The 27,120-nt window shown below is 49.8% G+C and overlaps 1 protein-coding gene across 4 annotated transcripts in view; it reads right to left on the reverse strand.

Moving 5' to 3' along the window:
* Nucleotides 1-26,855, reverse strand: part of FRMPD3 (FERM and PDZ domain containing 3) — a 132,032-nt gene extending 105,177 nt beyond the window's left edge. For 2 of the 4 annotated variants that reach the window (XM_067023381.1, XM_067023375.1), the window contains exon 1: nt 26,670-26,788. The gene's annotated coding sequence lies outside the window, so the exon portion shown is untranslated. Of the gene's footprint in view, nt 1-26,669 lie in introns of all 4 variants that reach the window. The other 2 variants (XM_059050732.2, XM_067023374.1) reach the window with 2 other exon arrangements.
* Between the last annotated feature and the right edge of the window lie 265 nt (nt 26,856-27,120).

Below are 27,120 nucleotides of genomic sequence, written 5' to 3' on the forward strand. Positions count from 1 at the left end.
GGATCTGTCAGGAAGCTGATTAAATGCTGTGCGAGTGGGATTTGGCTCAGATGCTAGCCGGGAGCTTGGGGCTGAAGTTTTCCAATGTTCAGCTCATGCATAAAATTCATAGTTTATCGTTACCCAGACTTGCTTCTCTAGAACTATCCAGATGGGAATGCTTCTCTGTGACAGTCCTATCCTGGGTGTGCCGGTTGCCTGGCCTCCCCCCCCAGTTCTTTCTGCAGTAGGTGCTGCCCCGGCCCCCACCACCAGCTCAGCTCTGTCTGCCGAATCACTGAGCCAGGATGCCAACAGCCCTGGGCACTCAGCTGGCTCTTCCTCCTTCCTGGGGCCCCAAAGGGATTCCCTGGGGCAAAGCCAGCACCCTATACCTCCGATGTCCTCGGGCAAAATTGGGGAGTAGGCTGGATGTCTTTAAGGAGAGATGTATATGCCACCACTACCACTCCCTGCCCCCATCCCTGGCTAGATTCCCTTTGGCTATCTTTTTGGCCTGGGTGCCCCATTCATCCCTGCTTTCCTCTCTCAAGGCCCCAAGCTCCCCAAGTAACCTAGGCCTGGACTCCTACCCCGGAGGCCAGTCCCTCTTTTATCCTAAACCCTCAGCCTAACCAGGAGAAGTAATCCCAGCCAACAGGCCGATGGGAAAGGACCAGGGAGGAGACTGAGCCCAGACCACAACCTTCTTCAGCTTTGGTCTCTCTGCTTCCTTTTCCCCTATCTTCTCTAAAGGGACAGTGCTTAGATTTGCCACCAGCACACTGCCTCTGACTGCCTCTGACCTTGTTTCCTCATCTGTAAAGTCTCTTCCAGCTCTGCTATTCCCCTTGCTATGATTACACATACAATTCTAGCAGTCCCAATGGAATTGGAGAGCCATGTTCATTCCTACTGTCTTCCCCAGTTTCTAGGTAGCCCCCAAAGAATAATGATACTAGGACCCGCAACTACCATGCATTAAGTACTCACTGAATGCCAGGCCCTGTGCTTGTCCAGGTCTCAAAGCAGGGATCCCATATGAACCTGCAGCCTGGCCAGGGGTGGAGGGATCAAGGCATCAACACAGGCACAGATGTCAAACATGACTAAGCATCAGGTAGGTGCTTGCAACTGAACTGGAAGCTAAGGGGCTTGATGGTGTGGGGCAGGGTACAGTGTGTCCCTGGGGGGTTAAGCAATGGGACAAATGATGAAATTTCAGTCAACAAAAGTCCAATCTTCTGATCCATCAATTGATCATATACACGTTTTCTTCACTTGGCTGTTTGGTAAAAGAGGCAAAGGCTAATGAAATAAGCCTGCACGAGGGAATGATTCAAGTAAGTAATTATCAGGGGATAGTCTGGATTCAGTACACATTTTTGCCTATACTTTCTCCAGCCTATAAAAATAACAAAACTCCATCTTACAGACAAGGAAATCGAGGCTCTAATAGGATAAGCCACAGCCCAAAGTCACACTGCTAGTATGTGGCTGCATCGGAAGTGGAACCTGCATTCTCTGACTTCTAAAAATCAGTGTTCTGACTGATATACCACACTATCTTCCTGTGACCCCAAACATCGAGGCTGATATTTAGAAAGCAAAGTCTTTAGTCATCAAACAGAATCCATTTCACTGAGCCTTACATTCCAAGGCAAGAAAGGGGCCTCAGACTTCAGAGAGAATTTCAACAATGAATTGAAATGAAAACCCTCAATCCACCAGAAAACTGCATTACTATCTGCCCATTTCCAAATATTCTGGTCAACAGAGGTTTCGCTCCATCTATGGATAATTCTCTTTTAGGCATCTGGAAACAATGGCCGAGCTGACATTTCATTGGCTCGGAGATTCTTCTCAAACCAATGATTGCTTCCCCCTTTGGATGTTGTTGAGGAAATAGCAGCTCAGGCTAAGGTTGGGGCAGAGGAAAAAGGAACCGCAGAAAACAAAAACACATTCCCAGCTGGGGCCCCTCTTCCACAGAGCAGAGCAAGACACTTGACAGGAGCTCAGGGAGGAAAGAGAGCTGGAATTAAATGGCCTTCACAGGCCAAGTAAAGATCCACTGCCACCCAGACAGCGGACAGAGAGCATAATCCCTTTCACACACACTGTGTGTGTTATCCATGGGTGTGCAATGCGTCTGTGTACCGGGAGAGGAAATGTTCCTCTCTGGGAGCACACATACACAACACACACACATACACGCACACACACACACATATTCAAACACATTTGGTGTCCTTACTCTAAATTCAGAGCTAGTCCTGCTGTTGGTGGAGGTGGGCCTGATACTTCTGTAAAATAAGATTCTGGAATATACCTCCATCCTCTTTGGGGAGTCTCCCATACCAGGCCTTGATTTAGTCAACTTGTCTTCCTCGGGCTGCTGAGCAGAAAGCCTGCATCAGCACCCCTGCCCTCTACACCCCCTTAGAGGCAGTTTAAGCTGTTGCAGCCTTTGTAGACCCTTTTGCTTCTTTCCTTTTGCTTCTTTCCTTTTCTTTACTTCTTGTTATTTGATTTTCTTCAGTCTCATCTGCACATAGGAGGTGCTTTATAAATGTTGCTCATCAGTGGCAGCAGGGCCAAGGGGTGGCTAGGGGAGAAACCAGCCTTCCCCATCAATCTCTAACAAGCACCTGCCCCCTGCAAGCTACCCCCAAGAAATATGCAACCTAAGTGAAAACCATGTGCACAAAGGCAGCTTCCAGTCAAGCCTCCTCAAGTCCCTACCAATGAGACTGTTGCCCCTATGTTCGCCCTGTAGGACAATTGCGGAGGCCACTCTTTCAGGTTTTCTCTGCATTTTGCAATCTGAGTTTGCCCTCCTTATCTTCCCTCCATTCCTCCTGTCTCTCAAACTCCACTCTTCCTTGATTTTCTCTTCCCTTTCCCTTAGCCTCTCTCAACGCTTGTGCTTTTTTTCTTGATCCTCTTTTGACCTCTCAGATCTGCACGTTCCTCACCTCACCCCCCTCTCTCTCCAGACTAAGCCTCAATTCTGGAATCTTCTCCATTCCTAATTCCTTGCCTCAGACTCCAAGGGTTTCAAGCTCTTCCGTCTCTGCAGCTATTGCAGATAAAGAAGAGGATGAGTCTGCCCTGAGCTGTGAGTCCAGGGCAAGTTGTAGCCAGCCCAGATCCCCACCTCCTGCTGCAGGGACCGAGGTTTCCCTTGGTAACGAACGAGGGGAGGGCATCTGCATCTCTGCAACAGATGACTGTACTCTTGGAGCTTAGCATTTTGAACAGGTCCTCAAACGCACCTGCATCCGCTTCCCAGTTTCTTGATCTCAGAAATGTGTTCGAAAGGAAATTAGCCATTTGGTAGAAAAGTGTGTGTGTGTGTGTGTGTGTGTGTGTGTGTGTGTGTGTGTGTGTGTGTGTGTGTGTGTGTTAGGTGTGAGGGTGGGAGAGTGTTGTTAAACAGATTAGAACCTCTACTCCTGGCTCAGCCATGTGGAGACAGAGTAGAAACTGCAATGCGAAGTCGAGTTTGTGGGGCTCCAAAAGGTTGTATGATCTGGACCCAAAGCCTTCTCCCTTTGTAGCCAACCTCCATCGCATCCTGAAATCGGGCTCATGGCCAACTAACTGTGGGTAGGATAGAAAAAGGGCAGATTTGGGACCATGACCTGGGTCATGGTCCCAACTCTGCCACGTGTTATTAGCTGTGTGCCCCTGAGCAAGTCACTTCACGTCTTTGAGCCTCAGTTTCCTCTTATGTGAAATGGCGATCATTAGCATGCCTAACTCATAGACCATGTAAAGCCCTCAGCAGAAGAAGACACACTCAGAGAGGTTTCCTTATTGGGTTGGGAAGTGGGGTCTGCATTGGGAGAGATCTGCCTCATTTGGGCTGGGTGCCCTGGGTCAGAGCCAGGTACATAAGTAATAGCAGCTACCATTTATTGGTACTTTCCCTACATGAGCTCACAATTCCTCACAACAACCCTGAAAGCTAGGGACTATTTATCTCCATTTTGCAGAGGAGGAAATGGAGGCACTGAGAAATGAAATGACTTGCCCTAGGTCACAAAATCAGCAAGTGGTAGAGCCAGAACAGGAACACAGGAGCGATAGCAGGAAGGAGGAGGCGCCAGCAGGCAGTTGCTACCCACAGCACTGCTTTGCCCAGGGCTGGCTGGGCCCACCTACCCAAGGCCCAGACCCATCACACCCAAGGGAGCCCACAGCCCATGCAGCCCTTCTTTACTGTTAGCCAAGCTCACCACCCTGCAAACAGAGGCTTGGAGCTGACACGGCGGCAGTGGCCTGTGGGAGGCAGCCAAGGGCTAGCTCAGCAGATATGACATACCCTCCTGCTTCAGCCCCTTGTGTGAAGCTAAAATTAACAACTTTCCCAACTGCAAACAAATGCAGTTGCTGAACCTGCATTCCCCTCTCTTGCTTCTGCTGCCACTGGGCTTCCTGGACCTCATCCCAGCTCCCTCTTCTCTCCCTGGCCACGCCCACAGGGTGGGTCTTGTGGGCAAGGGCTGGGGGCACTGATACCTCTGCACAAATATGGGCCTGGATCAGAGGGCCGCAGGGCATCTGGCAACTCCAGGTGTGGGTCAAACACCTCCCAGCTACTGCCCACGCGACATTTTCTTTCCTCTCTTTGCCCCTTTGGTATCCAATATCTCTGGCTATCACTAAGTCCAGTAACGACTTACGCTGACCCTCAGTTGGCCAGGATATTCCAAGTTTCCACTTCACTGGGGACTTTGTAACACCTACCCCATCAATCCTCATCCCTTTGTGGCAGGCAGCCTCTAAAATGGTCCTGATAATCTCCAGTTCCTCATATTTACATTCTGTGTATCCACTCCCCGTGAGCTTGGGCTGGACCTCGGGGCTCATATGTAATGAATAGAATATGGCAGAAATGATGGGATAACTTCTGAGATAAGGTTAGCAAAAGACTGCGGCTTCTGCCTTGGGCTGGCCCACCCTTGGTCATGCATCTGCTTTCTCTCTCTGATTAATCATACTGGAAGAAGCAAGCTGCCATGTTATGAGCCACCTAATAGAGAGGGCCACAGTCATGACAAGGAACTAAAACTCGTGAAGTCTGCCAACAGCCACTTGAGTGAGTTTGGAGGCAGATCCTTCAGCCCTAGTTGAGTCTTCAGATACAACAGCCCTGACCCATGACTTGACCACAACCTCCTGAGTGGCCTTGAGCTAGAACCACCCACCTAGGATGCACTCAGACTCCTGACCCACAGAAACTGTAAGATGATAAATTTTGTTGTTTTAAATGGCTCAGTTTGGGGATCATTTGTTATGCAGCAATAGGTAACTAATATACCATCTAGTATCCCATCCCCTCAAAGCTCTGCTTTATCCCAGGTAACAATGGCCAATGACCTAATGTTTTGATTTTGTTTTTTTAACATCCAGCTAAGAGGATACCTTAATTCAGTTAAAAACACTTGAGTCGGGGCTTCCCTGGTGGCGCAGTGGTTAAGAACCCACCTGCTAATGCAGGGGACATGGGTTCGAGCCCTGGTCTGGGAAGATCCCATATGTCGCAGAACAACTAAGCCGGTGTGCCACAACTACTGAGCCTGCGCTCTAGAGCCCGCGAGCCATAATTACTGAAGCCTGCGTGCCACAACTACGGAAGCCTGCATGCCTAGAGCCTGTGCCCTGCAACAAGAGAAGCCATCACAATGAGAAGCCCGCACACTGCAACAAAAAGTAGCCCCTACTCACTGCAACTAGAGAAAGCCCACACGCAGCAACGAAGACACAACGCAGCCAATAAATAAATAAATCAATCTATTTTTTTAAGCCAAAAAAACAAAAAACACTTGAGTCTCTAGCTTACCACTAAAGAACAGTGGGGATTTTAGATGCTGGTACAAGACTGATGGAAAAGATTATTGGGGCAGAAGTCCCACACTTTGTACACATTGGGTCCTGAGCCCAGGCAATGCTTACAGCTTCTTAGAATCCCCAGCTGATCAAATTGTGACCAAAACAACTCAAGGTTCATGGCAATGTCCACACTGTACCTCCTCATACCAGTTTCCTCCTTGGATAATAGTAGCTAAAGTCTAAGTACTTCATATATTGTACAACACAGGGAATATAGCCAATGTTCTATAATAACTATAAATGGAGTATGACCTTTAAAAATTGTGATTCACTATATAATATACCTGTAGCTTATATAATATCATACATCAACTATAATTCAATCTTTTAAAAAGTCTAAGCACTGCATAATGATTAACTCATTTAATTTTCACAATAACCCCATTCTACAGAGGAGGAAACTGAGACACAGAGGAGTTAAGTAACTTGTCCAAGTTCAGAGTCAGCAAGTGGCAGAGCAGGGATTTGAGCCCAGGGTCATAACTGTTTTCTTCTAGGTGAGCCCACGTGTACTGGGCAAAAGGATGGATTATGGTTATTCCAAGTTGTCAGGACCTTTCCTTTGTCTCCTTCTGTCTTCCTTTCATTTCATGCTCAAAAACTAACAGCAGTTTCCCACTACCTACTGGATCAAGTCCAAAGTCCTCTTTACAATCTTTACCATAATTTGGCGCCAGCCCATGTATCTTTTTCTATCCTCCACCATATTTCTAGCTACAATAATCCCGATTTTCCCCCCACCCATAAGCTATCTTCCTGATTTTGTCCTACTTGGAAAGCCTCAAAGTTTCTAGCTCGAAATTACTAGGTGTGACATCGAAAAGGTTTTAGAGTCAGATCATATGGAAAAATCCAGCAGACCCTTCCTCTTACAGTGGTCATCTCAGATTCCAAGGAGATTAGGAATGCTCTACCTGAATGGAAAAGCAGCTCTCAGTGGTCAAAGCTCTGTGCCATGCACTTCAGCCAGCCAAACCCCATCTCCTCCTGAAAGCCTTGCCCACTTCCTTCCTCCCGTACGAAGTCTCTGTCTGAGGCACAGCATGGACTGTCCTCGAGCCATTCAATTCTGAGCTCAAACATCACCTCTGCAGAAATACCTTTCCTGACTGTTACTCTCCATCTCTGCCCCTTGTTTCTTTCCTTCCTGGCAGTTATCAATACAAGTAGTTAATATTTATTTGCTGGCTTTCAAAACATATGTTTCGGGCTTCTGTGGTGGCGCAGTGGTTGAGAGTCCACCTGCCGATGCAGGGGACACGGGTTCGTGCCCCGGTCCGGGAGGATCCCACATGCCACGGAGCGGCTGGGCCCGTGAGCCATGGCCGCTGAGCGTGCGCATCCGGAGCCTGTGCTCCGCAACGGGAGAGGCTACAGCAGTGAGAGGCCCGCGTACTGGAAAAAAAAAAAAATATATATATATATATATGTATATATATATATGTATATATATATATATATATATATATATATGTTCCCATTGAAATGTATGCTCCACAAGGAACGAGATTTTGTCTATCCTGTTCACTACTGTGTTCCCTGTGCCTATAACATGGTGGGACACGTTAGAGTTACTCACTGAATGTTTGTTGGGTGAATGAAAAAGATGCTTCACCTGGAAGTTCCTTGTTTTTCCCCTGGAAGTAGTTGAGAACAAGTGTCCAAAGGGCAAAGCCCATGTCATAGTCTTCAGTTTTCCATGGCACGTAGCATAACACAGGATAGAAGTAAATCCTGAGACCATACTTGTAGAGTAAAACTGTTGGGATGTCTTGCCCCAGGACTCAGTTTTTTCAACCCATTTAACTGCACTACGCCAACCTACTGGGCTGCCGGGGATGGGGAGTTGCAGAGTGGGCATGGGTTTTTCTACTGCACGATGTTCTAGTCTTGAACCTTCCAAGAGGGTGAGCGGGGTGGGGTGGGAGGCCAAGGCAGGAGTGGGGAGTTTGGCAGGTTTTCTGCAGGTTCTGGGTAGTGGAGAGAGTCTTTGCAGGGGAGAAGGTACAGCAAAGTCAAAAGGAAAGATGGAAGGAGAGCTACCCAGACAGGCAAAAGCTGAAGCCCACATATGTCGGAGAAAAGGAAATCCTGGTCCTGGAGCAAGAGGGGGCATTTGTGGTATCCAAATTGCAGGGTGGTCAGGACATTTTGAGGCTTCAAAGCAATCTCTGGGGGTCTCTGTGTGAGTAGGAATGTGGACTATTACTGCAGGCCTCAGTGACCTGGCATGAGAGAGGGGGAGAGAGAAAGGAGAGAAGGAAAGCCTGGGGGGGGTCTTCCTGTCTAAAAATAGAAAGAATCTAGTGAGAGGGAAAAGCCCATTTCCTAACCTTGATGCAGTTAGGCAGCGGAATAAACTGCCTAGCGAGGAGGTTCAGTCACTGGCATTAGAGGCATTGAAACTAGGCAAGATCAGATCCTAGGGGGCTTCTCAGTACCAGCAAGCCCTTCCAGGCTGCGGGCAGTGGGGGAGGGCACAGGGGTTCAAAGGGATCCACTGAGAGGCCTTTTGCACGGTGAAAAGGGTGAAAAGGGCTATCACACTACAGAGATTTCATCCCTTCTCCCTACTGACAAGTCACTTCTCTGACCCTGATGCCCCCGAAAAAGTCCAGGTGTCCCGTATGCCTCCTCAGTCAGGAAAGATCCAACAACCTTGCAGATTTACCTTCACACACACAGGCATGTACATGTGTAGTCTATGTACTTTCTCTAAATACATCCTCTCCCTCTCTCTGTCTCTGTCTCTCACCGGGAGCTACTTTCAACAGCTATCAGCTGGACTCCTTCACCCTTGTGTCCCTCTGGTTCCCAGAGGGCACCCCCTGCCTTTCTGACCCTCAATGCTTCCGAGATTCTCTTGGCATAAGACAGGAGTTTTCCCTGCCTCCAGGGGTATCCTTGCTACCTCCCCAAGGCCCAGTGATGGCTATAGAAGTGCCCATTCCTGCTCTGAGAACGCAGGGAAGATAACAGACTCGCCCGGGGTCCTGCAGAAGAGGCCAGGTTCTTTTTCTTGCCTTCCCCCCACACCATCCTCTTGTTCCTTCCTTTGGCAACAGAGAACTCAAAAGCCTCCCCTCAGTCCCCCTTTCCCTTCCCACTGAAGGGAAAAGGAAAGAACATGACACAAATGAAATGGATCAACTAGTAGACTGAGAAATTGAAACTACTCCAGAGGCCCAGGGAGGGAACGGAGAGCAGCAGGCAGGGAATGAAAGTGGAAAGACCCCAGCTGAGAAGCCAATGACCACAAATGGCCCTGCAGGGGACTGGCTCGGCCAAAGCTGCTCTGCTCTGCTCAGCTGGCTCAGAGCTGAGAGCATCTACCAGGGTGGCCTCGTGGTAAAACTGGGAGGTAGGGGGAGCTAGTCTCCAACATCCCCTGGCTTGTTTTTCTCCCAATTTTGAGGCTTTCTCCCAGACTCCCAGTGCTCTCTCCCTGTCCCTCCCCACCACAAAATTCTCCCAGCCCTGTCCCATTTCTGCAGAACCTTGGGTGCAGTGAGTCATTTGTGCACCCGGGTGTGAATTGCAGGGTCATGGCTGAAAGCTGAATCCGCCAAAGCTATTGTATGGATGTTCACAGACTGCATTTGAGAAGGAAAAGAGAAGAATGGTGGTCTGTGGTCAAATACATACTGAAAACCTTAAACAAGGATAGCAGGTTTCTTTACTGCGGGACTTCTCAGAGCCTTTAGTATGGCAATGTGCATTGTGAAGATCTAAGAAGGGGATCTAGCATTTCTCAAACTTATTTGGCCACAGAATCTTTTTTTTTCTTTTTTGTAGAGCAGCTTACAAGGGTAGTGTAGGAACCTCAACTAGCTCCTGTTGAAAGAACTGAGAGGCTTTCAGCATGGTGAGCTGAGGGGTAGGTAGCAAGCAGCTCTTTTGAAAAAGGTGACTCAGTCCTGTTGAGGGTTGGTTACCTAAGAACAAGATGTTCTCTCTGACAGCTCTCCAAAGGTGAGAACTATGTAATATCAAGCTGTTCATAAAATCACTGTGTCTACTGTGTGCTAGTTAGAGGACCCCAGGAGGACTGTTCAGTTCTGGACAAGACCCCTAAGAAGCATCCTCACAAACCGGAGTGTTACCAAAGAATGGTGACTAAGATGCTATAAGGCCAATGGACTAAGGCCTCTTCTAGGTCCTGGACCAGTGTTGAATGTTATGAACACAGGGTGGAAGACATGTAGGCACACTTAGCCAAGGTTTTACATCACAATTCCAGGAGGTCCGTGGACCTCCAGGTTACGAAGCGCAGCTGTACAACCATACCACAAAAGGGATCACTGAGCTGGAAGCAACCTAAATGTCCATCAACAGAGGAATGGATAAAGAAGATGTGGTACATATATACAATGGAATATTACTCAGCCATAAAAAGAAATGAAATTGTGCCATCTGCAGAGAGATGGATGGACCTACAGACTGTCATACAGAGTGAAGTCAGAAAGAGAAAAACAAATATCATATAATATCGCTTATATGTGGAATCTAGAAAAATGATACATATGAACTTATTTGCAAAGCAGAAATAGAGACACAGACATAAGAGAACAAACATATGGATACCAAGGGGGGGAAGGGGGGGATGAATTCAGAGATTGGGATTGACATATATACACTACTATGTATAAAATAGATAACTAATGAGAACCTACTGTTTAGCACAGGGAACTCTACTTGATGCTCTGTGGTGACCTAAATGGGAAGGAAATCCAAAAAAGGGGATACATGTATACATATAGCTGATTCACTCTGCTGTACAGCAGAAACTAACACAACATTGTAAAGCAACTATACTCCAATAAAAGTTAATTAAAATTTAAAAGTAAATAAATAAAGTAAAAAAAAAAATCATTGAGCAAACTGGGTAGATTTGAAACCAACTCCCCCTAAAACCCAGGTCCCCTGAGAGTTTATGATTATCCTCTCTATCCAGAACGTGAGTTATGATTATCCTCTCTATCCAGAACGTTATTCCCTTTCTTGTCCCGCCCCTATTCCCCTCAGGATTGAGGAGTATCAAAGAAAAAGGGGGACTGAAACCGAGCAGGACCCTGTGGGGCCCTACCAGGTACAAAAGTCCCACTGTGTCCCCGTTTCTTGTTTGTAGGAAAAGGTCTCCTAGGCCTTCCCTGAGTTCCAAAGAGCAGGCATAAGCAGTTACTAATTAGGGAAGTAAGGGAATGCAGAAACAAAGGGAAAACATTTAAACCATAAAAGTAATGATACTAGTTCAGCCATAAAACAGAATCCTAGTTCCTCCTCAAGAAATATACCTAACAATCTGATGCATATCTTTGAGCTGTTCAGCAGAAACTAAGACACCCCCCACCCCCCTCCAGGATGGTGACTACATGCTGACCACAAGACTGCTTGGAACCAGAAGGCTGATGATTAAAATTCCTGAACCACCACCCTGTTACCTCACTACCAACCAGTCAGAAGAAAGCCATGCACCCTGCAGCCCTCACCCCAAATGTTGCCTTTAAAAACACTTCCCTGAAAGCCATCCGGGAGTTGGCATCTCTTGAGCATGAGCTGCCCATTCTCCTTGCTTGGCACCTGCATATAAACACTGTACCTTCCTTCACCACAAACCAGTATCAGTGGATTGGTTTTACTGCGCACAGGAAATGGACCCAAGTTCGAATATCAAAAGACAGAGAGACTTGAAGAAACCTAATAGCTATATTCAGATACTTTAAAGGCACTGCCAGGAGGAAGAGGAAGGAAAGAAGTTACTGAAAGACTTTCAGGTCAATACAAAAAAAATGTTCTAATTAGACTTTTTCAACATTCAAATGGGCTACTTTAGGAGGCAGTGGATGCCCTGCTGTTGAAAGTGAAAATGTGAAAGGAAGACTGAACTAGATGATCTTCTAGGACTGTCTTCCCAACCTCACGTTTCCTTCTATCCATGTGTTTCTGTCTGTCACTGCGAACCTTCTTAGTTAATTGCAGACCCAGAGTCACAGTCCTGCTGACAAACCAACCGCAAAAGGCAAGGGCAGGTGGGAGGTGGCCCAAGCTCTGAACTGCCTGTCCCCCTCAATCCTCTACTCCCACCTAAAGTCCTGTATCTTACTAGCCCCCTGACTAGGGCTCTCACAGGTTGCTCTGCACCAGCTAGTTGATCTGATAAACTAATCTGCACTAATGGGATCATGAATGCTAATGAATTAATGTGTACTTTCCCAAGTGACATATTTGCATTTTAACAGAGGTTTTCAGGAGATAATGCCTTAACTCAAAGGAGTGATTAATGTTGAAATTTCGCCTGTTTGGCAGTCTAGTAAAGGAGGTATTTTTGGAAAGGGAACCTTTTTCTACCCTTCACATCACACCATCTGCTAGAAGAGCAAAATGTATGTCCCTGCCCTTGAGGGGTTTACGGTTTATAAAGTTGGGGGATTACAATGGCTGATATTTATTCTGCCTGCACCAAAGTGTCAGGCCCTGTGCTAAGTGCTATATAAATACTATCTTTGAATCCTCACAACAACAGCCCTCTGATGTAAGTACAGATTTTGCAGAGAAAGGGGCTGGGCCTCGGAGAGGTTAAGTAACTTAGTACCATTATTTCATTGACTCTAGAAATTAGAGGGAACATTTTCTTAGGTTTCCCTGAGGAAGAAAAGATGCTGCCAGCTAGCCTATAATGCACCATGGATTGCAAGAAGCATTTCAGTTTCAAAAAGGTTAAAATTGTGTTTTTGAAACCATGGAATACAGTAACTGTTAAGGCTGGCTCCAGAGTAGCTACTCTGCCTAATGCTGTTCACAGAATGCATACAGCAACTAACTGAGCAACACCTGGATATAATAATATAATAGCAAGCACATAATATTTTAATACAAAATGATTATACAAAGACTGAGAAGGTTGCACACTGAGTCTCAGGTCAGTGGCAGCATGTGTCAATGGGGTCATGAACCTCAATGGTGGAGAGAAGCAGGGACAGGACTCCAGGTAGAGGGACTATGTTACGCAGGGCTTGGGACCAAGGTGGGGGGGGATGCTGGTAGCAAATAACCTGTCAGACATCCTTCCACTAGGGAAGTAGGGTTTTGAGGCTATGGCACACTAGCTGGCTTGGCTCAAGTGACGGGGTTAATTTGGGAAACCATGAGCGGTACCTTAGCAAGATGGGATGGGGAAGGAATGTGAACTGGCAGATGGTTTTCCAAGGCCAGGATGAGACGTTTCAATTTGATATGATGGACAAAGTAAGCTACTGATTCTTGCAATTTAATGCCAGCATATTAGGAAATGCTCATTCTGGCTACCAGGATGAACTAAAGCTCTCACCTCAAAGCCAGAGGCTTTCTGAAGGGGGAAAAAAACCCCAGCACCAAGCAAGGGGGTTGTGTCATCAGAGGCAGCAGAGTTCCAGGGCACCAGGAACGCTGACGTCTCAGCACTCTCTCTGGATGTGCGGTGCCCTCTCTCCAGCTGCATTCCTCCCCTGGAAGAGGAAATAGCAGCACCACCTAGGTATGTGCGGCTCTTCCCTCCGCAATGGGCAGAGAGGTACAGACTGGATGATGTACAGCTCATCTCTCCCCTCCACCCACTAACTAGGGTTTGTTGAGCCCCTATGATGTATCCGTGTGTCCAGCACCACCCGGCGTGGTACATGGATCAAAGAGGCCCCTGAAGGGACTTCTCTGGTGGTCCAGTGGTTAAGACTCCATGCTCCCAATGCAGGGGGCCCAGGTTCCATCCCTGGCTGGGGAAGATCCCCGTGTGCCACATAGCACAGGCCAAAAAAAAAGAGGCCCATAAAGAGCTGACTCCCTAGCTGTCTGGATTCCAAAATGGAAGAGGGGAAACCGTGGGTGACAATTTCTTTTCCTATATTTTTCTGGATTCTCAAAGTTTTCCCCTCTGTATAGGTATTAATTTTTATAATCAGGGAAAATTGATAATTAAAAAAAAGGAGGGCAACCAACGAGGGTGAGAATGATCAGGAAAGGCTTCACAGCAGAGATTGGACTTGAGCGTCTTAGTCAGAGGATGCAATGGAAGGATTTCCACAGGTGGAGAAAAAGGGGGGCCCTGCAGGTGGGGGAACAGCAGGAAGATGAGTACACAGAGAGGAGTAAGCTGTGAGTGGGTTACAGCAAGGCACAGAGAGTAAGGAGACTCATGGAGCTTCGGGGTCAGGAAGAAACAGGTCACAGGGCATATATATTTATATGGTGAAGCTCAGCTCTTGTGGAAGGCAGGCCTTGGATACCAGGGAGAGGAGTTTCTATTTGACACCGTAAGCAAAAGGAAGCTATTATAGGCTCTTGAGCAGGGAAGTGACATGATGAAAGATGTTTTAAGGAGATTCCTTTGGCAGCAGTGTTGAAGGATCCCTTGGCGGGAAGGGGGGTAGGTGTAGCAGGCAGTAATCTGGGCACCAGGTAACAAGAGCCTGGGCTACGATGGCAGCAGTGGGAATGGTCAAGAAGGCATGCATTCACGAGGCACTTGTGAGAGATGAACTGCCAAAACACGGTGGTGACTGATGGGAGTGGGGCGGGGGTGACTGATGCCAAGTCTCAGCCCATGGGCTATTGAAAGAGTGATGGTGTCACTAACAGAGGCGGAGATCCAGGGAAGGGCTCGGGGCTGGAGATCAGTGTGGAGGGAAAGGTTGGAGAGGAGATCCGGGGTTTCGCTTTAGCTATGATGAATCTAAAGTGATGGTAAACTCCTAAGAGAAAATGTCCTTAAAGGTAATCATGAAATGGAACTGGAGCTTAGGTTAAAGGCCAGGCTTTATCATTTCCTGCAATCACCCAGAATTCCAAAGCAGGACAAGCTGTATTTAGACTGACTGTAGAAACCACTTGAGAGAGAAAGGGGGAAGAAAAAGGAAAAGGACCCAACAGCCAATTCTGATTTGGACTTTGCAGGTGACAGACCCTAAACTGTGTGACAACAGCAGGCTGGTGGGTCTGTTTAAATGCCCCCCCCCTTTTCTCTGTCAGTGAGTGATTTCCCTACGTATTAGAAAGATTACAGCTTGACTCCAGGTGACAAGATGAATATGGAACAACACTCACTTTATTAATCGTATCTGCATTCTCTGTGATTTCACCGAGAGTGGCAACAGAGCCAATGCGGCACACAGCGCCCTCGCCAGCCCTTTGAGTGGGCTGGTTTTCAAAGTCCCAGCCCACAAACGCAAGATCCAGACTTTGGCTGTCTTGATACAGAATCGGAGGCAAGTCCCAATAAAAAAAGAATCTGGGGGACTTCCCTGGCGGTCCAGTGGTTAAGACTCTGAGCTTCCACTGCAGGGGGCACAGGTTCAATCCCTGGCTGGGGAACTAGGATCCCACATGCCACGCGGCGTGGCCAGAAAGGAAAAAAATAATAATAATCTGGGTACCTCAGTTTCCCCCTGTGTCAACTGGAAATTCATCTGTAACTGACTTGCTTGGGTCTGGGTTAGAAGGGTATGACTACTGAAGGGGAAATGGATAGATGAAAAACAAAACTTGGGAGAGAAGCAGAGTGCAAATTGCAGCAAGATTTCCAAAACGAGAGGTCTTGACACTTCCCTGGTTGCCTCCTAGGCCAGCTGGCACCACCATGCCCTCCTCTTTTCCACTTTCAATGGGCTTTTCCACGTGAAGGGTCATAAATGGGACAATCACCCTCCTCAGCGACTTGCACTCCCCTCCTCCCAATCCCGCGCTTCCATGAGAATCTTCCACTCGGGACACCTGCCCGCTTCTCAGCACCCTCCTTCCAACCATCACCCCTACCAACAACCAGAAGATTGATCAGAAATCAGAACACAAACCTCGACAGACTACGCATTTTTTTTTGTGTGTGTGTGTGTGTGTGTGTGTGTGTGTGTGTGTGTGTGTGTGTGCGCGCGCGCGCATGTTCATCCACCAGTCTAGCCATCTGTTCCTGTTTTCCCAGTGGGTTTGGATCAGAGCAAAGAGAGGCCTGTTTGGGTGGTCCTGCCCCCAGAGGTGAGTTCCCTTGGCGGTTTTTGGAGCCCACAGCCTGGGTAGACTTACTCTCCACTCATTCATCTTTAGAAGACATCATTCCCTCCCACAAGAAGAACCAGTAAGAGGAAGGGGGCTAAAGTCCCACAAATATCCCTTTATCGCAGTTCTCTATTCCCCCCCTACCCAGGGATGGGGGACTTGGTCGAGACACCTGCCCAGGGATGAGATTCAGTGGGCTGGGCAGGCAGGGGAGAGCTGGTGAGGGAAGCAAATGAGCAGGCAGGGACCTCTACCATCACCCTCCCACCCACCTGTGGGCTCCTCGCTCATTTCTCTCATACCAGCTGTAACAACAGGGCTCCAGCTGGCATAAAAGTGCTGTGGTAGCTCTTGCCATGCCGCGGCACAGGTGTGACCTCCACTGGGATGATCCCAAGCGCTCAGAGGTGTTTTCAACCTGATTCTACCAGAGCAGTTGAAAGGTGTCTCCCCTCTCATAGATCTTGGGAGCTTGAAGCAGACAGCCCCTGCCCCCAGCCTCCCTGTTGGGGGTGTAGGACTCAGCACTCCAGCTCAGCTGTCCTCTCAGCCAGATTCTGCGGCCAGACTCCCCATTGCTCACTCCTTCAGGTGGGGGCATGGAAGGCCCGGGTACAGATCTACTTTACTCCGGATAGTTCAATTAACCCATTGTTGCCTTAGCTCTGGTGAAATTCTGCCACATGAAGGCCCTGAGGCCTGGGGGCAAAAAGAATGTGTAAGTACTGAGGTTAAGAGGAGGGTGTGGATGAGACAAAAACAAGTCAGGAGAATCTACTCACACCAATGCCTTCCATGCCTTTTGGATCTGACCCTCCTCTCTCTGCCCACTGCCACCACCCTAATTATTGTACCTCTCACCTGGATTGCTGTAGTAATTCACAAGCTGGTAGCAATCCCTCCTTATTCCAATCAAGTCTGCTTCCTATGGCAGGGCTACTACCCATCCTAAAACACTTCGCTTAATCGGCCAATAGCCCTCCAGGGCCTCCCCAAGTCCAAACTCCTTACGCTGACATCAAAGACCCCCTAAATCCAGGTACCCCCTTCCCCAGTAAGTCATTTTCCCCCACCGCACCTCCACACCCACCCTCTTCTCTAGTCAGATCTCCTCACTCTTCCTTGATCACACCATGACCGAGCTCTCCAACTCCCGCCTTTCCCCTAACTGAAACAGGAGGGAAGGGGTCAGGGCACAACCTTTAAAAGAATGACACAGCCCGAGAACATGACATAAACTGATTAGAACCAACTAGGTCCAAGATGGCGGATGAGTCAACTTCCACTAGACCTTGAGCCTCAGTATACGCTCATGGTAACACATCAGCACGCTAAATGACACACCCACAGGTGCCATGGCAGTTCCAAGGCTGACCATAAAGGTCAAAAAGTGGGCCGTGGCCCAATTCCTGGAAATCCCCACCCCTTCCCCAAAATAGCTGGAATATTCCTCCCACTCATTAGCCTATGAAATTACCCACCCATATAAAAACTGACAACCCCATACATACCCTGGTGCCGCTCTTGCCTTCTGAGATGGCCCACACTCTGTCTGTGGAGTGTGTTTCTCTCTACATAAATCCACTTCTTACCTGTCACTTTGTTTCTCACTGAATTCTTTCTGCGATGAAGCAACAAGAACCTGAGCTTCATTAAGTCCTGAGACCAGGTGTGTGATCTCAGTTAAAAGACCATGGGTTCAAGTCCCAATCTGAGGCACACAGTTTCATAACCATGCCTCCCCCTTGGAAGCCTGCTCCTTTTCTAACCAACAGTCTCAATCTCACACATGATTCACCACCGAACTCAAGTCCAACCTCCTCGGAGAAGCCCTTCTCCCGCCAATCCAGCCCACACTGCTCTCTCTCTCTGAGCCCTGAACCCCTATGATGCTCACTGTCGAGAGCACGTAATGTGGTACATACTTATTTCCCAACTTGTATTACTCTTAGTTGCTTCGTATGAGTAAGTATGATTTTTCTGCTAAATTACGAATTTCTAAAGAGCAGACCCTTGGCTCTCTCCTTCTCACCAGAACACTGGCATTGGGCTAGACCCAGGAACACTCGAGAGACTCCTGTTCCCTTGCCTTAACTCCCAAATGAGGAAGGAAGGATGAGGTGAGTGAAGGCCCTCTGAGGATCTTCTCTGTCGGTTGCCTCCACTTTCTCAAAAGACATGCCAGGCGGTTGAGCTCAGAGCTGAGGCTGCCCAGAGGCCTAGCCAGCCAATCGGCTGATGCATCTCTAGTTTTCAGTCCACTCCTACCTCCTAAGGCTTTCAGAGCGATCAATAATGCTGCTTAAGTGATCAGTCTGAGACACAATGGGCTGCAGGGGCCAGTGTTTGATTAACTCAAGAGAATAAATGTATGCTGGAAGAGATGGAGCAGGGAGGGAGGAGGAGAAGAAAAAGCAGGAAGAAGGATGAGCTGGGGGAAGGTGGAGGGAGAGGTTTTATGAATGAGGATCCAACAGCATGGAGCTGCGAGTAGTTCTCACCTGATCTGATTCAACAGCTGAAGCATGTTCTTACTGAGGCAACCAATGTGGGGACGTTCTCAGAGCCCATTGAATATCCCGGGGCTGCTGGGCAATTTTTGACCTTGGCAGGACCACTGCTGCCATGGCCCACTGAGGGTTTAAGAGGCTGCAGGCTCCCTATTGGATGGAAATTGGGTGTGGGATGGAGACTTCAGGGGACCCTAAGGAAGGACTTGGGTCTTGAGCAGTGCTCACTGGCTGAGTCTACAGATATCCCAAGCCCTGGCATCCTTCAGTCCTCCACCCAAGACTGGTGACTGTCATATCCATGATGATATGGGACACTTGGCTGATCTGCCAGGGTGATGTCAGCATTACCTTTTCTCTGTCCATTGGTGTACACACTACCCCCCTCCCTCCAAGGCTCAAGGCCTGGAAATTTATTTAGCAGTTAACAAAAAATGAAGAGCTCCTTTCCGATTTTCTTTTTCTGGAGGGCCCAAATTTCTAGCTATACCACTAATCAAAGTTTTCTGGGAAAGATAGTGTTATCAGAGAAAAAACAGCAGCTGGCCTATTACTGTGCAAAAGTTCCTCCTTTCATCTAACCATGATTCCTGCCGCTCTCATTAAAAACCCATCCTTCAGATATGATATGATGGTATTATTACTCTCCCCATCACACAGGCTCAAAACCTCGGAATCACCTTTGACTCGGTTTCCTTCCTCACCCCACTCATCCCATGGGTAGGTAAATCAGGCTTCTTCTACCTCCAAAATCCATCCATCCACCTCCTTCTTTCTATCCCCAGCCAGCTATTGTAACAGCCTCCTAACTGGTCTTCATGCTTCCAGGATGGTCCCCTTTTAATCAATCTGCCAAAGGGGAAAAAAAGGAGAAAAAAGAAAAGTGAGCCTGAAGCTAATCAAGCCTAGAGATAACTTCCACTTACAAGAGATGCAGGAGATAGTGAAACAAGCTAAATGACAACAAGGGTAAGCAAGCCGACCAGAATGTGGGATGGTTGATGGAACAACGTGACTTCTCTAACAAGTCAGAGACAGGGAACTGTCAAAAGGGCCTTAAGAGACATAATGACAAAATGTAACGTGCAGAGCTTTTTTGGATCTTGATTCTAACAGGCCAAATGTAACCCATGTTCTGAGACAGCTGAGGACATTCCCATATGGACTGGGTCATGGATAATAAAAATGACTCTTGTTACTGTTGTTAGATGTGTTAATGGGACTGTGGTTATATGGGAACATGTCCATTCTTCTCAAATATGCGTAGAGAGGTATTAGGGGTGAAATGACATAACTGATGTTTAAACTTTATTTTAAAATACTTCAGCCAAGAAAAAAAAAGATGAATGAAGCAAATATGGCCAAGTCCTGGTAATTACTGAATGTGGATAATGAGTATGGAGTTACTATACTATTTTCTCTATTTGAGGGGAGAAATGTTCATAATAAAGAACAAAAACAAGGGACTTCCCTGGCAGTCCAGTGGTTAGGACTCCACACTTGCTTCCACTGCAGGGGGCATGGGTTAGATCCCTGGTGGGGGAACTAAGATCCCACATGCCTCGAGGCCAAAAACAAAACAAAACAAAACAAAAACAGTCATCCACTATATCCCAGACTTCCTTCCTAGCTACTCCTACCTCATTTCTCTATGACACCTACCCTATGTCCTTGCTCAGATGGTTCCTGTCTGAACTTCATTTCTTCACTTACTCATTAATTCATTTGTTTACTCAATAAATATCTAGTAATGACCTCTTGTATGCACTAGGCCCTGTAAATGCAAAGATGACGGAGGCTGAGGAAGACAAGAGGTCTCCTTCATCTTTATATCCTTTCTAGCAACTAGCACAGCACCTTGCACATAATAGGTGCTCAATAAACATTTATGGAGCTGATGTACAGGGGGAGATGTGATAGAATCCCTATCTGCTATTAACTAGTATTCAATCCAACCCAAGAAATGCTTATTGAACACCTATATTGTGTAAGGCATTGTGTGCTGTGGAGATAAAAAAAAGAGATGAAAGGGCTTCCCTGGTGGCACAGTGGTTGAGAGTCCACCTGCCCATGCAGGGGACGTGGGTTTGTGCCCTGGTCCGGGAGGATCCCACATGCTGCGGAGAGGCTGGGCCCCTGAGCCATGGCCGCTGAGCCTGTGGGTCCGGAGCATGCTCCGTAACCGGAGAGGCCACAACAGTGAGAGCCCCGCGTACCACAAAAAAAAAAAAAAAAAAAAGAGATGAAAAACACCAGGCTTTTTTTTTTCCTTCGTTGAGCTTATAATGTAGACCAGACATACACATATAATAAGTTATATTTGCATGTGAGGGATATATGAATTAATGATTCAAGCAATAATAGTGAGGTGTATCAGTGATGTACTTACCAAATGTATTTTAGAGACTGTAAGTGCAGGAGGAGTTCAGAGGAGGGAGAGAAAGGCCTTCAGTCTAGAATGATCAGAGACTTCACAGAGGAGGTGAATTTGAATGAGAGGTGAAGGACGGGTATTGTGGTATTGGATAGAAGTAGAGCACAGGCAGAGAGCAGAGGTCGACCCTGGTGAGTAGGATGGCATGAACAAGAGCACAGTTGCAATAAAAAAATGTACAAAAGACACGTTTAGGAGAGCCTGACGAAAGAATCCACTTAGGACTGTGTTTCTCAAGTAGACCAAGAACTTCAGCATCACTTTGAAACTGAGCAGGATCCTGTGGGGCCTTCCATGGTACAAAAGCCTTTCAGGCATCCTTCAGTTTCTTATTTGCAGGATAAAGGCTTCAGCCCCCTAGACCTCCAGGGAGTTTGAAAGGGCAGATTAAAACAGTTGCTAACCAGCAAGGGAGGAAATGAAGAAACAAGGGAGGAGCAGTCCAGAAACAATAGTGCAGCCTTGGGGCAGGAACCTGGCCCCTCCTCAAGGAATGTACATAACAATATCTTTTGAGTTCTTCTGCAGGAACTAAGGCTCCCTGTGGGAGGGTTAACTCCAGGCTGAGCACAAGATTCCTGGAGCACCACCCTGCTACCTCACCACCAATCAGAAGAAACCCATCAGAGGAAAGTCACACATCCTGCAGCCCTCACCCCTAATTTTGCCTATTAAAAACTTCTCCCCCCAAAGCATTGGGGAGTTCGGGGTTTTTGAACAGGAGCCATGCGACTTCCTTGCTTGCAATAAACCTTTCTCCATTCCAAACTCCGACGTTGCAGTTTTACTTGGCGTCGCTGTGCATCGGGCACATGAACAAACAACTTGGGGGAGTCTGTTCAAGTGTATATTCCTGGACTCAGGCTCTAGACCTACTGAAGCAGAAGCTCAGATGGTGGTACCCAGGAATCTGCATTTTAACACTTCCCCCAAGCGATTTTGAGACACATTAAAATGTGAGAATCCATGATGTGGGCAAAGAGGAGGAAATAAGCTTCAAAGAATACACAGTGTTAGGCCAACTCAAGGAGAGCCTTGAATACCAGGCTCAGGAAGCTGAAATTTACCCTACAGGTATCACCCTCTCAAACACATTGATCATACATGTCTTGAATAAAGGATATTTAGGAATATTAATCTGGCAGGTGTATTATGGACCAGAAAGGAAAGAGACTAGTACAGTGTAGACATGAGGTGGTGGCAGGGTCAGGGTGGACCAGGGTAGAATCAGAGATGGTTCTGTATGTAACAGAGGTCAGAAGAGCAAGGCATCTTTGGGAGACAATGAGATGAGTTTGTGACAGCTGAGTTTGCGACATGATGACAGACTATCCAAGGGGAAATGTTCAGCAAGAAGGTGGAAATAGAGGACTGAAATAGCGGAGAGGGGTTAAGTTTGGGCGAGAGAAGTGGGAGCGGCCAGGAGAGGGGTGAGAGGGGAAGCCATGACCCCCAGCTGCCAACAGAGGAAGAGGACACTCAGATCTGAGGGGTCAGGAGGAGTAAGTAGCAAAGCAGAGAAAAAAAGGAGGAGTCACTGAGGTGGAAGGAGACCCAAACAGTACAACCAGGCAGAGAGCATCTTCAAAAAGCTAGGGATGGGGCTTCCCTGGTGGCACAGTGGTTGAGAATCCGCCTGCCGATGCAGGGGACACGGGTTCGTGCCCCGGTCCGGGAAGATCCCACATGCCGCAGAGCGGCTGGGCCCGTGAGCCACGGCCGCTGAGCCTGCACGTCTGGAGCCTGTGCTCCGCAACGGGAGAGGCCACAACAGTGAGAGGCCCACGTACCACAAAAAAAAAAAAAAAAAGCTAGGGATGGCTAGCAGTGTGGTGACTAGCTAGGGATGCTCCCAGGGAAACCTGCTCATCTCTGTTCATCAACACAACACAACAGGCACACTGGCTCCTCCGTGTAACAGGCAGCACCCCTCCCTAGCCTCCCCCTGCCCCCGTGTCATACCCACACTGATTTCCAAGCTCCTTCCTTCTAACTGCCCAGGGGAGCAGGCACTAGCGTGCCACTGTACTGTTAACATTCCACCGTAAGGATTGTGCCCTCAGAAAAGGGGGCGCTGCCTGTCGTGGGTGGGAAATCACACAGGACACCAAGGTCCCTTCCCTCTCCTTACCAGCTCAGCTGAAGGGGGACTGGAGAGAAGGTGGTGCACTTCGCTCCCCTTGCTCCCTCCCCTCTTCTCCCCTCCCTATGCCCCAGCCCTCAGATTTCACAGCAGGGCTGCAAGGTCCAGCCCATTTTCAGAGTCCTTCATTTTGGCTGCTGCTAAGGCAAGAGAGTGTTTTCCTTTTTGAATTTATGGTAAGAAGGAAAACAGAAGTCCTTGAGAGAAGAGCCAGAATAGAGTTTTCTGCTTCGAATGCTAATAGCCTTAAGGCTGGACCACAGCGGAAGCTATCTTGGGTGTGGCCCCCTCCCAGGGGCCTGTCAGAGCTAAAGGTCTTCGCCCAGTATCAATGGGGACCCTCTCAGCCCCCGCTAAAAGGGATCACCAGGGCCTCTGAAGGCATGAACCCCTAGAACCCCCAGAAGCTGAGCTTGTCAGCATGAGCCTCATTTCCCATAATTTGCTCCAGGTGTGTGTGTTTTTGTGTGTGTATGTGCCTGTGAGCACAAGCGTGCTTGTGTGTGTGTCTGTTTGGAGGTACCGTGTGCAATTTGTGTGTGTGTGCGTGTGTGTGTGTGCGTGTGTGTGCGTGTGCTGTGACTTCATCTAGCCTAAAGGCTCCAAAAGAACAGGGATCCTTCTTCCATTGCATGGGTGCTACCCTCTCAGGGTGCCTCGTCTGCTGCTGGGTGCAGAGCCCAATCATTTCTGCAGAGTGGGGGGGTGGATACAGAGTGCTTCCGCTGTCCTGCATCCACCTGTGCTTCCCTCCAAGGACCGAGGGGGGTACTACTACAGTGGGGTGGTGCCGGACCAATGCCTCTCCTCTGCCCCTGCCTCACTGAACAACCCCCAACCCCCTTGCGCCCTCCTGCCTTGCCCAGCCTGCTGCTGTTATCAGCAATCCCAGGGCTTTCCTGTTGCACTTTTTCAATCTACCATGGCTCCCAAAGGACTGAGTTGGTGGCAAAATCCCCTGATCAGGCCACACAGCTCACTTCCCAAGACCCTGGGACTGCGCCATTCACCAGAGAGCGAGGTCCTCAGACTCATTCAGAATGGGGCCTACAGCCTCCTAGGAGTCCTCAGCCCCCTCACCCAGGGGGGCAGAAGCTCCACTGCATTCTCAGAAGCCACAGCAATGACAGCATCACTAGCTGGTGTTTATGGGGGCACTAGCTGGCTCTGGGCAGCTAGCCCAGCCAGTCTGCAGGGCACCTCAGATGTGGGAGATGCTAAGAGCCAGGAACTTAGGGCACCTATCCCCCTACTCTGGCCCGCCTTCTCTCTCTCTCTGGTGGTCATCAGCTAACACTTGTAAGGCAATTGTGGTGGCCACTGCCTGTGGGAGAGAGGGGAGGATCTCTCCACACGCAGCAAGGAGTGTTTCTCCTCTGCTCGGATCATATCCCTCCCTTCTCAGAATCCTGCAGTGGCTCCCAACTGCCTCTCACATCAATTTAAACCTTCTCTCTGTGGGCCTCCAAGTCCTCCATAATTACATCCCACCTTCCCACATCCCCACTCCCACACACACATCACGCGTAACTCGGGGCCAGACAGAGACGGTCGATGCCATCCAGCGGCTCCTGCCTGGGTCCTGCCACAGGTGCCTGAAATCACCACCAAAGGAGCAGCTCCTCAGCCTCCTTTGAAAATGCAAATGTTAACTGAAGGGTGAAGGCAATAAACCACCATCAGCTATTAACACCTTGGTCAGACAGGGATTCTGCCTTCAGATTTGATCGAGCTTGGATCAAAGCCCCAGCTAAGAGGCTAAGGGGGCGGGGGAGGGGACCCAGAGGCGCCTGGAGCAGCAGACGGGAGGGGTGCAGGGAAGGGGTTCTGACGTCGAAGCATCTCTGTCACGATTTTACCAAGGGCTACAGTCTGACTCGGCATCTCCACTTAAACCCGTCAAACCCTCTAGTCCTCCCTCCCTTCCCCCAACCTGCTTCCCCCTCCACACATACATTATGTCTTATTTCACCTCACGGGTGTCCTCACGCCAAGCTTCTGAGATTGAATTGCTTCTCTCACGTGGAAAAAAAAAAGCTACGAAATTGGGTAGAAGCTGGCATGTCTGCCTGGGCATGGCCAAGTCTTGCTGAGGTCTCCCGGGGGAGAGCTGAGAGCCTTTCGCTCAGTGGAAATAGCAAAGGCTTCCTGGGAAGCCTCTCTCAGCTCCCAGGAAGCTGAGGGCTGGGTTCCCCCGTTTCTCCTGCAGTGAGCTTGATGGGCAGGGAAAGGGAAGGAGGGGCAAGGTCCCCCAGCCGAGGGCCCCAGTGGCTGAACCGCCACAGCACCCCAGGCCCTCAAGGCCAAAGTGTGTGCCTTTTACCCCAAGACTTCCAGTGGGGAAAACTCACTCGGGGCTTCTCTCTGAGTCAGCATAGACTCACCCACCCTCCACGCCAAGAAGGGCGCCCCCAAGGGAGCCTTGCTCTTATAGCAGTTTCTCCAATGGGCAAGAGTCCAGAGACTGCCCCGCCCTCTGCAAGAGCTGCAGGATGCTGAGACCACCCGGTGGACTCCAGGGCTCTGCAGCTGGACTAAGATGCCAAGAGGAGGGGGCAGGTCTGGCAGAATTCAGCGTACACCGTGATCAAGGGCTCTTTGGTGGCAGCTACAAGACAAGGGTGGAGATGCCACCTGCTTCTAACGGAAGGTGTCAAGCATTTTTGTCCCTGCAGTGGTTTCAGTGTGTTTGTATGGGTGTGCAAGAGAAGCCCAGGACCTCGGGTATGCATGGGCACGACTACAAGAGTTGGGAACGCTTTTGGCCAGAATAGAGTTCTTAAGGGCCCTGGTAGAGGGGTCTACAGCAGCTTGGGGTTGGTTGTGGCTGTGTGTGGGGGGGGGGGCAGCAGGTACTGATCTGCAGTAATGTGCAGCTGTCATGTAGTTTCTCAGGGACACTCTGAGACACATACACTCACTCCAAGCTCCAAAGTACCCGGCTGGGGAGTAGAGAAGCGAGCGTGTGTGTGTCTGTGTCTGTGTGTGTACATGTGTTAGCGGTGCTGGGGAGGGGGTGCATGTAGCTGTTTGTGTTTGGGTGACTGCTTCCTGGTGGGAGGGGGCAGCTATAGCTGTGTGTCTGTGTGTGTGTGTGTGTGTGTGTGTGTGTGTGTATGTTTCGCCTTTGGATGAGGGAGACTGTGTAAGCTGAGCGCCGGGTATACGGTGCGGCTGTGTGTGCGTGTGTGTGCGTCCGTGTCCGCGTGTGAACATGGCCCCGGGAACCACGCACATGCTTCAGACAGCTGTTTCTGGCAGCCCGGGGGGGCTCGGGTTTCTCGGGGCACCCCGGTTAAGGGGCCACCTCCCAGCAGCCAGGCCCCGCGTCTCCCCGGCTCTCCCAACTGTGCCCACGGCCCCGGCGCGCACACAAAGGCTCCATAATGAACGCGCTGTGCTACCCTGCGCTCGGCTCCTCAACCCGCACCCTCAGCGGCCGAGGCGAGCCCGCCACTCCGGCGACTCACCGGTCAGTGGGCACGCCACCGGCCGCTCCCCCCACCCGCCCAAACTCCGGGCGGCCCGACGCTCGAAGCCCCCTACCCCGGCCCCAGCTGCCGGGGGCGCCCAAGCACCCGGCCTCCCCGAGCCTGCCCGGGGCGGCACGCTCCCGCCGCGCCTCACCCCCAGCCGGGCTGAGACTGCGGGTGCGCCTCCCTTTAGGCAGCGCGCCTCTTACCTTCCTCCTCCGCCTCCTCTTCCTCCTCCTGCTCTTCGGCGGCGCGGCGGCGGCGGTGGCGCGGCGGCGGCAGCGGGACTAGGGCGCCCGTGTCCCCGAGCCCGGCACGGGCGTGGGGCTCAGTGGCGCCGGGCGGCAGGGCGGGCGAAGGTTGGCGGGGCGGCAGCAGCTGGCCCGGGACGCGGGGAGCTGGCGCGCAGGCGGCGGGCTGCGGGCAGGCTGGCAGCGGCGCGCGCGGGCTCCTCGGGCGGGCTCCATGGCTGCGCCGCGGGCGGCACCATCGCCGTGGCTCGTTCGTCTCTCGCTCGCTCCAGGAGTGCGGCAGGCTGCGAGGTGACGGATGGCGGCGAGGCGGCCGGACGGCCGAGGAGGGGAGGGGAGGGGGGCGGGGGAGGGGAGGGGAGGGGGAGGAAAGGGGGGGAGTACGGAATGAGGGGCCTCTCCGGCGCCT

Source organism: Kogia breviceps, chromosome X (assembly GCF_026419965.1).
Source record: "Kogia breviceps isolate mKogBre1 chromosome X, mKogBre1 haplotype 1, whole genome shotgun sequence".
Taxonomy (NCBI): Eukaryota; Metazoa; Chordata; class Mammalia; order Artiodactyla; family Physeteridae; genus Kogia; species Kogia breviceps.